Source organism: Poecilia formosa, unplaced genomic scaffold (genome assembly GCF_000485575.1).
Source record: "Poecilia formosa unplaced genomic scaffold, Poecilia_formosa-5.1.2 Scaffold32, whole genome shotgun sequence".
Classification (NCBI taxonomy): domain Eukaryota; kingdom Metazoa; phylum Chordata; class Actinopteri; order Cyprinodontiformes; family Poeciliidae; genus Poecilia; species Poecilia formosa.
The window spans coordinates 2,248,007-2,257,431 of NW_006799971.1; the positions used below are offsets into that span (position 1 = coordinate 2,248,007).

Consider the following 9,425-nt stretch of genomic DNA (forward strand, 5'->3'; position numbering starts at 1 on the left):
CATGTCCCAGCGTTGCTCTGCCCCTGCTGCTGGCCCATGTCCCAGCGTTGCTCTGCCCCTGCTGCTGCCCCATGTCCCAGCGTTGCTCTGCCCCTGCAGCTGGCCCATGTCCCAGTGTTGCCTGCCCCTTCAGCTTGCCCATGTCCCAGCCTTTCTCTCATTGTAGGCCGATGTCTCAGTTGTTTTCTTTTTCCCTCATACTTTTCAACGTGGCTCCCTTACAGCTGGCACCTATCCTCCACCCTTTCTCCAGATGATTTTGTGTCATCTAGCTGATCCCATCTCCTGCCCGGCTCTGCACCTTCAACTATTCTTCAGTCTCTTGCCTGGTATTATTTATCTCTTAGCAGGCCTTCATTCTTCAGTTGGGCATCATGATATCATGAAACCCCTCTATCAATCAAATTTGATTCCTCCTACCAGCTTCTCACCTTCTAGTCTTCTGCACTCCTTTGGCTGACAACCTGTACTGTACTTTTCTCCCTGAATCCTCAAGTCAGCACACAAGTTTTAGGTCTCACTTTTCCTCGGGCCTCGGCCCCAGCCTCAGCCCCTTTTTTGGGGGAGAGCATCCCTAATCAGTTATCAGGATGTTCATCGAGTTCACATCAAACCTCAGCTCAAATCAGCTGCCGGGGCCCGAGCGCCAAAGAACTATTATTCATTCCTGTCATTAAATCTTTTAATTGTTCCTTTTTCTCTGTCTGAGTCTTTCCAGATTGAAATCTTCTTCTTCGTGGGTTGCATCAGTGGCAGCACCCAGTTGCTGATTATGTGACCCGTGTGATGCAAAGAAAAGTGTTTCCCTCTAAATACTGCGAAATAAAACAATTTCGATAATGCCAAAGAAAAATAAAAAAACCCTCATCAAAACATTTTGTATTGAAAAAAAGACTTCTTTCGAAAGTGGCGCGTTTTAAGTAAATTTATTTTCTAAATAAGAAGTCATGCAATTATTCAGTTTATTAAAGATAAAAAGGATCAACTCATTAATGGGTTTTTGTTCAATTAAATACCTGAAATTAATTACCAAAATCTAACACTAATTTATTAGAAATTATTTGTCAAAAATAATAATTCACAGACTTAATACATTTAGTTAGATAAACATAATTTGATTACTTGTAACAAATGAACTAATTTTTTTTTAAAAGTTGGATCCTGTTTTCTTTTTTTTCAGTTTAACAAGAACCACATCTGACACTTTATTTTTTCAGAATATAGCATTTATATTATACCAAGTTGTTTTTTTTTTTTTTTAAATAACCCAAACTTGAGTTAAATATCTTGGACAGTTTCTCAGCAGATGCGCTGCATACTTAAAATATGTCTTCAGATCCAGCCAGCGGAGAGGTGTCACGTTTACTTTGCATGCAGGTTTGCTTCCACAGTTTGGGGCATTTGCTCTCAACAGAGATCAACATTATGACATAAGACGCTGTGAATATTCTGCGCTCCAACGTGTCTACGAAGAGCAGTTTTCTCTTGAATTAGGGATGTCTATGGCACATAACAACTAATGTGATCTGATGGTGAAATTTAGCCAACTACGAGCTTCATATTTCTGGAAACTGTAGTAAGCAGATGCAGGGTTTCCACCAATTCAAATTTAAGACTTTCTATGATCTTTTCAAATAATTTTGAATGAAACTTAAGACATATAACGCATCAGAATTGTACAAAAGAAGCAGTCTTAAGACCTGTTTTGCCAAGCATTGTTGCACAGAATGAATGAAGGATCATATGGGTTGGCAATAGAAGTGATCAAACGTCAAAGATTAACAAAAGGCAAAAAAGTGAGCTTGTTAGCTAGCTAGCTTGCTTTTTTTTAAGCTGGCTAGTTTTTCTTCTTCCTAAATTTCCATTCCAGGAACCAGAGCCAATGGTTCCTGCTAACATGGCTGCTAATGTACATTTGCTGGCTAGCAAGGTACCGATACCCTCAACAGCATTGAGTCACAGAACGCAATCAAGAAACGACTCAAACGTTACCCTCAAACTTTAGCCTGACAGGAAAGTCTAATGAGAAAAAAAGACTATATTGAATACACTAGATTAAATAGTAATGCCACCACAAAATTTCATATATGTGATTCATATATTAAAGGCCAATTTACATTTTTAAACAAATGAAATTAAATCATTTTAAGGCTTTGATTTTAGATAAATGAATTTAAGACTCTTTAAGGATGTGCGGACATGCTGAGCTGGGAACCGATGTACTTCTATGAACTTGTAGCACAACTCCAGGCACAAAGACTGGGGCTAAGGTAAAAGATAAGGTAAAGGAGAAAAAAAGTCCTTCAAAACTTCAGGTGAAGGTTAGAGCAGAACTGGAGATTCACATTGATGTGACAGCGCCGACGTTAAACCCATCACTGTTCATCCATTTTGTACTTCCAGACATGCCGGCAATTGCTCTCCACTAAAGATGTCACTTTTCATTACAGCTGATTTTTAATGTTTCCTCCTGCCTTATTACGGACGTAACCATCAGAGTTCCACTGCCGTTGACACTTCTGCTGCCAAAGCAGAAATAAAACGGCTTTCACTGTGTGTAGCTGCATACAGAGATGTGTTGGACGGCTTTATTGAGCAGGATTTGTTAAGGTTTAAGAAGTTGTTGGGGTTTTTTCCCCCCCTCCCTGCCCTATCTGAAGTGCCCCTTTACAACTCGTGTGTCTGCTGCAGCAAGCACTGCAGTACTAATGCAGGATGAAAGCAAGATGAGCAAACCTCAAAGATGGTTATCAATGAATTCCCAGAAATAGTGACTGCTTCACTGTGACAGAGGATGTCTGGCCCCGAAACGAGCCAGTCAATCATTTCTCAATCCCCAAAAAGATAATATGCGAAATACGAGTGAATGAAGCTGTTATACTGGAGCCACATCATGTCTATTTATTATGATCAGAGTCCCCTTGCCCTTTTTCATTTAATCTTTTTGCCTTCATTTTTTTTTTCTTCTTCTCTTTCCTTCTCTCTGTCTGTGGCACTCAGCCAACAATTGGAGTCAGTCAGTGGGAAAACTCTGTTAGTAGTCCATGCCCTGTGGGACGAAGTGGCAACAACATCCGTTACAAAAGATAGTGGAGCAGCCAACGTTTAACTGGTTGAGTGACTTTGCTTCTCACGGATCATCCAGTGAGCTCCTGTGTTTTGAACTGCTCAAACACAGGCGTGGAGGTAGGTGCTTACACATCTCTGTCTGAGTTGGAGCGTGCATGCTCGGTTGGAGCTTCTGAACATCTAAAGCTCTTATGAGAGCTTTGCTGCTCTTTGTCATGTTCAGTGTGAATTCCTACTGGATGGATAAATGCTACTCTTCCGTTAAATGTTTGCTTTCTTGACGCTTTCATCATGGCAGTAAGCAGTGCCTACATGCTTTGGTGCCATCCTCAAAGCCCTGAATGTTCTTAAGCACCCATGTTGCATGTAAATAAATTAGCAACATGGTGCATTGTTTTTGAACATGTTGATAATTGATATGACTTTTAGCAATACTGAGGAATTAAGATAATATGACTGAACAATAAGAGTCAACACTAAAGGGGCAGAATTATGTAAAATCAACGTTTTGAGCTTTACATTGTGCTACAATGTTATTCACATACCTGGAGTGTTGCTTTGAATCTTTTATGCATGTTTGAGAAATCCTTTAATCTCCATGGCAACCATTCAGCTGTGTAAAACACTTGGGTGGATGTAACCTCCCCTCACCTCCCTTTGAGACGCAGCTCCTCCTTAGAACTGCAGTTTCCAAGCCTCTCCCCTCTACCACTCAGCTCCTTCAGACTAGCCAGCAGCAATTAGCAAACATCTAGAGGAACTGATCATCTGCTGAGCTCATGATACGAGCTACTTTTCAGTGAAACACTGGTAAAACTTTGATAAAGGGTTAAAAGAGGAGCCATGTTGTGTTGCACTTCCTGAAGGCGGACTTTCAAAAAGAGCAGGAGTTACTTAAAGAGACAAAGGCCCAATTTCAAGGCGATAAATTACAAAGTCAACTTTCATTTAAGCCATATTTGAATATATATAGCATTTTTATAATATAGTGACCTGATAGGCACATAGTAAAATTATACTATGTGCCTGGAAACTATGTAGTACTGCCCCCTTAAACATCAATTGCCCATTTGGGATACAAATAAATGTGAATCTGAATCTAAAGAAAAACTTTTTACAGTTTAGTGCACCTGTGTCTCAGGATTTCTTTATTCATACCAACTCTAAATTGTAAAGATTTGTTTGTTGTGATGGGCTTTTTTTTCCTGTTGTGAATTCACCGTTACTTGTTACAATTAAAGGCACACTTCACAGAATTACAATTCACTGACAATTTAAAAAACAGTCTAGCAAGGTGCAGACATCGTGCACATAAGATTTTCATGACAGTGATTTAGACATAGATGTTTCACATGAAATTAAGTACAAATGGTTGAAAATGTTAAGCATGGACATTTGTGTCGAAAATGTAAAGAAAATATGTAAAAACTACAAAAAAAACCCTAAATTATGAATGCTCCACTATATTGGAGCTTTCATAGAAACTCTAAAACATCTGAATATGTATGAAATAACTCTATTCATCCTTTCTTCAGATGTAAGGTTGCTGTAATAATAACATGTACTAAAGTGTAAAAAAAAACAACAACTAAGGAATCTTTGTTTTCTTTTGGAGATAAAAAAATTTTAAATTAAAAGATCAGTGGTAAAAATGACATGTTTCTGTTTTTAAGCTAAATTGTTGTTGAACGTTCATCTGCAGAGGCGATGCACTGACAATAAGTTTTCTTGACAGAGATAAAGATCTGTTGTTTTCACACAAGATAAATGTCTGCTGGTCAGTAAAATTCATAATTTAGCCTTAACTACAGTCTCCTATAGAGGGACGTATCTAACTGACTGAGTTAATAAAAAAAATAAAAAAAACAGGGATGATGGTGGTGATACTCTAATTCCGGCTCATTTTACTTCTTTCTACTTGTCAAACTTAAAACAGTTTACGCTCTGGCTTCCAGTAAACATCTAAAGAGAGAATTTAGATTTAAGATGAAATAGAGAGATCAGCCTTGCTATTGAGAGGCAATTTAAGTCTTACATACTTTTGAAAAGGAAACAATCATAACAGAAGTGATAACTCAGTTTTATTCATTTTTTTTCTAGACTGAACTGCATATCCAAGTAGCCTAATTTGTCTTTCTTGTACACAAAAGAAAAATTTGACCAACTTGTATTCAGGACATCTATCTGGCAGTTAGGGCTGGGCTTTTATCACATCGTTTATCATTTATCGTGAAAAACCTATTTTGATATATCATTGTCATGATAAATTTCAATTATTGATGTTAATTTAAAACAAAACTGATAGATTGTAAATGTTAGTTTAGCTATTTCTTCCACTTTTGGTTTTGCGAGGGCATCAATAAATACAGTAAATTCCAAAATGCTATTAATTGCTACATTTTAAATCACACTTTTTTTTTAAGTAAGTGGTGTCCTGAAGAAGCTTATTGAAAAGACAAGAATGCTTTTCAAGAACAATATTTGATTATGGCAGTATGAATGCTCTGCTATGAGGTCACTGTCTTGAAATACTATTTATTGCTTAAAAAAATAAGTAATTGTTTTTTTTGTTTTGTTTTTTATCATTATCGGTATCAACACAATAGCACCACAAAATATTGCGATAAAATTCTAAATTCATATCGCCAATCCCTACCGGCAGAGTACAGCAACAGGTGGGGTACGGGACAGTCACCATTATTTTATGCTTCTTTAAGCTGAAAAATAAACCTCTGTCACTTTAACTGATATTTCAATAAAATAACTTTATCTCTATGGGACAGCATAAGCAACCATCTAAATTGGTTACAACTGTATTTGTTGAAGACCAGATTTTATTTAAACCAGGAGGCACGTGCCTATTGGGATCTAATAGGTTGCTGCTTCATGAGATTTTGTATCCTGTGAGCACTGACTGAGGTGTAATGAAAGCACTGAAGTTTAGAATACCAAAATGCTTCAAATCTGTCAACTCAGAGCTACAGTTCAGCATGCCTCATGTTGGATAGGGACTGCCTCTGCTCCCGTCCCGGACTGCAGCACGGATTCCAGGACTCCGGCACTGCAGCCCGTCCTGGGACAAAGACGTGATTAATTCCAAGCGACCGGCTCATTAGTCCACAAAACCTGGCACGTGTCAGACTCATCAATAAATACCAAAGATAAGACTCTGGCCGAATTTGCAGAATTCAGACTGAATCCATTGTACACATTCAGAGAGGTGGTCATCTGGATCTACACCCCCTCTCTCCTCCTCCCCCTCGCCCACCTTCTCTCCCGCTCCCCTCACCAATCCCCATTATCAGCGCGCACAAGGGCTTGGAGATAAGATGATCGAGCCAATCATTGAATTCCTTCCATTCGTCACCAATATGCGCGCACGCACACACACGCGCACACACACTCAAAGAGAGAGCAATAGACTGATTTCAGAACCGCAGGAACGCCATAAAGATGTTGACATATTTCAAAGTTGCCCATGCGCCATGCGGTCCCGGTCCTCCCCAAAAAGCAGACAACATATATGAACCAAAACACTCTCTATACATATGATGCTGACGGTTAATGGGGTTTCCTTTAAAAAAAAAGAAAAAAAAAAAGAGATGCGACTCTAACCTGATATGGATCCAGATGTGCCAGCACGCGGGGAGACGGCGCTCCTCCAGCACGGCGGGTCCGCGCGCGCTGCCTCTGGCGGTGTTGTGTACGTGCGGTGTCTCTTTCTGTTGTTGTTTTCTGTTATTGGACTGTTTTACCCTCCGGCTCGCGTCCTGTGTCTTCGTGCGGTTTCTGAGAGCAGCTGTGACCGGGAAGAGGGCTCCGCCGGCTCCTGACGAGGTGATTGAGATTTTTTCGGATGCTAAGCAGCGTCTGATATGATGCCGCTCTGCCTCCCTCTCTCTCTCTCACCCCCCACCCCACCGCTTCTTCGTCTCCTCTCAGTTTCTGCTTCTCACACTGCGTCAGGCACCACTTCTCCTCCTCCTCCTCCTCCTTTCCTTTCCATCTCTCTCTCCTTTCTCCTCTGTTTGACTGCTTTGACTCTACCTCCCTCTCGCACAAGGAACAGACGGTGATTAATTCGCTGGAATTCAGTTTCTCTCTCTCTCTATCTCTTTCTCTCTCCGCCTCTTTTCTTCCTATAGCGCTCGCGCTTCAATCACCTCCAGCCCGCCGCTTTTTCCTCTGAACTGAAGCGAACAACAACCAGCTGTTTCGGCGGAGGAGAGGAGGCTTTGCACCGCACTTGAAGCAGGGAGATGGTGCTTGTTGTTCTCCGTGTGGAGAGCAAGATAGAGCCCCCCCTCTCCTCTTCAAAGTCAATCTGGGGAAACTTTTTGATGAAATCGTATGAAATCCAGGCGAGTGGGAGTTCCTTGGGAGAGTGAAATAGGCACGCAGCTGGGAAATAGTCTTGCTGTAATTTTTCAAGAGTGATTGGTGTGTTTTATTATTATTTTTCCTCCTCTATCAAGTCAGAAACCCTTCCAGATTGAACATTCGGCGATATTTGAAGCTGGCTGCTTGCCTAAATGCACTATAGAGCGATGTAATGTCCTGCCAGCATTATGTGGTCAGATTAACTTTTGCAGGCAAACACACACATCAAATACAGACACTGTTGGCACTCCCTGGTAGGGATGTGTAAAAAGCCGTAAAATAAATTATTACAGTGTCATAATCTAACACTGACAATGATTAGAAATTAAACAACTTTGTTATTAGAACCCCTGCTGTTAAATCTGCAGTATGTAAATTTAGTTAAAATAATTATTATTTTTGTTACATATTTGTTTAAACTATCACCATGTCATGACAGAAAAAAAATGTGAAAATATCAGTCTCCTCTACTTCCTTCCTGTGCTTCTTTTGGAAACAAACAGCTCCCGGTCAAAAACAACCAATCAGAGCCAGGAGGATTGTCTTAGCGCTGTCAATCATCATCATGTACTTGCTGCTATGTGCTAATGGTAGATAAACAATTTACCATTACAGGAAACCCATTCAGTTCCCGTCATCGGTGGCCATGCTAACTAGCGGTAGCATTCATGTCAGGCTCTACTGACGGGGAAAAGCTGCTGCTTAGCAGAGGGTAACGGGGTGAGAGATAAGGAGGGAGCATTGCACACACCCTCCTCCTGCCTCTGATTGGTTGTTTCAAGTTGTTGTCAAAGGGTTAACAGAGGAAACTGACTTTCTGAAGGCAAAGTTCCAGAAAAAGCAGGAGTTTCTTAAAAAGTCACAGGCCAATTTTCAAGGCATTTTAATTTCTTTTAAGCTATATTTGATATATTCAGGATTTTTATAGCAACTGAAGGCAACGTAGTTCTTGATTGTGCTATAAAATGGTAGTATGTAGCTGTATCCCAGTTCCATCACACTTGTAATTATTGTTTGACAGTGCTTAAAAAGAACATAAGTTGATGAACAGGTGTGGATATGCATGAAAACATCTACAACACACAGAACATGTACTGTGTAGCTAAAGAAATGAATTAGGTGAACAGGTATCTGATGTACATTGAAAGGGGTTACTAATGTTGGGAGAGTTTGCCTCCCTATTTTCCATGATCAGCTATGTGGAAGCTTTAAGCAATGTATAAGCCCATAAACTTAATATCGTATGACATTAGGCACATGATGCAGTAAACAGCATATAGGAGGAACGATATGTTCATAAAAATTCAGTTGTCTGACCTAAATTAGCACTGGCTTTCAGTGGCGTGAGCTGTCTTAATAATTCATAACTGTGTAGTTAGAAATTTGGAGCATGAGAGGTTGATAAGGTCAGATTAAATAAAATGGAAAACATGAAAAAGAGACCGTATCAGTTCACATTAAATACTTCACTCTGTCTGTGTAGAGAGCATGTTATAGTAAAGTCATAACATGTTGACCAGAGTAACAGACCTGTCTGTGAATCACATATGAAAGACTCTGCATACGCTCCACCTGATCTGGCTTGTGATGTCCTCTGTGAATTATGTTTCTGAAAGTGGTGATAATGTTTACAATACATTTCAGTGTGCTGCTAGTAAGTTTGTTAAAGGGGGCCTATTATACAAAATTCACTTTTTGAAAGATTTTATATTTCAGTTTAAGTCTTTACTGATTCTAAAAACAGCTCAAGTGCTTAAAAAACACCAAGTCATTTCCTGCGATTTAACGTCTTTTGGTGTCTGAGAAATGAGCCATTTCAACAAAACCTCACTAATTGTTGAGTCACACTGCGCCATGACCTAGCAACCCAAGCTGAGCTCCAGCACACATTTGGTGAGCTGGTTTTACTGCTGTATGCTCTGTACGATGGCTGTTGGAAAAGTGTTCTATTGTCGACTTACCATATAGAAACCACT

At 39.9% G+C, this 9,425-nt stretch overlaps 1 protein-coding gene across 2 annotated transcripts in view; it reads right to left on the bottom strand.

Moving 5' to 3' along the window:
• Nucleotides 1–7,699, bottom strand: part of LOC103136426 (protein ELFN1-like) — a 128,396-nt gene extending 120,697 nt beyond the window's left edge. For both annotated transcript variants that reach the window (XM_007549670.2, XM_016670300.1), the window contains exon 1: nucleotides 6,685–7,699. The gene's annotated coding sequence lies outside the window, so the exon portion shown is untranslated. The remainder of the gene's footprint in view (nucleotides 1–6,684) is intronic.
• Between the last annotated feature and the right edge of the window lie 1,726 nt (nucleotides 7,700–9,425).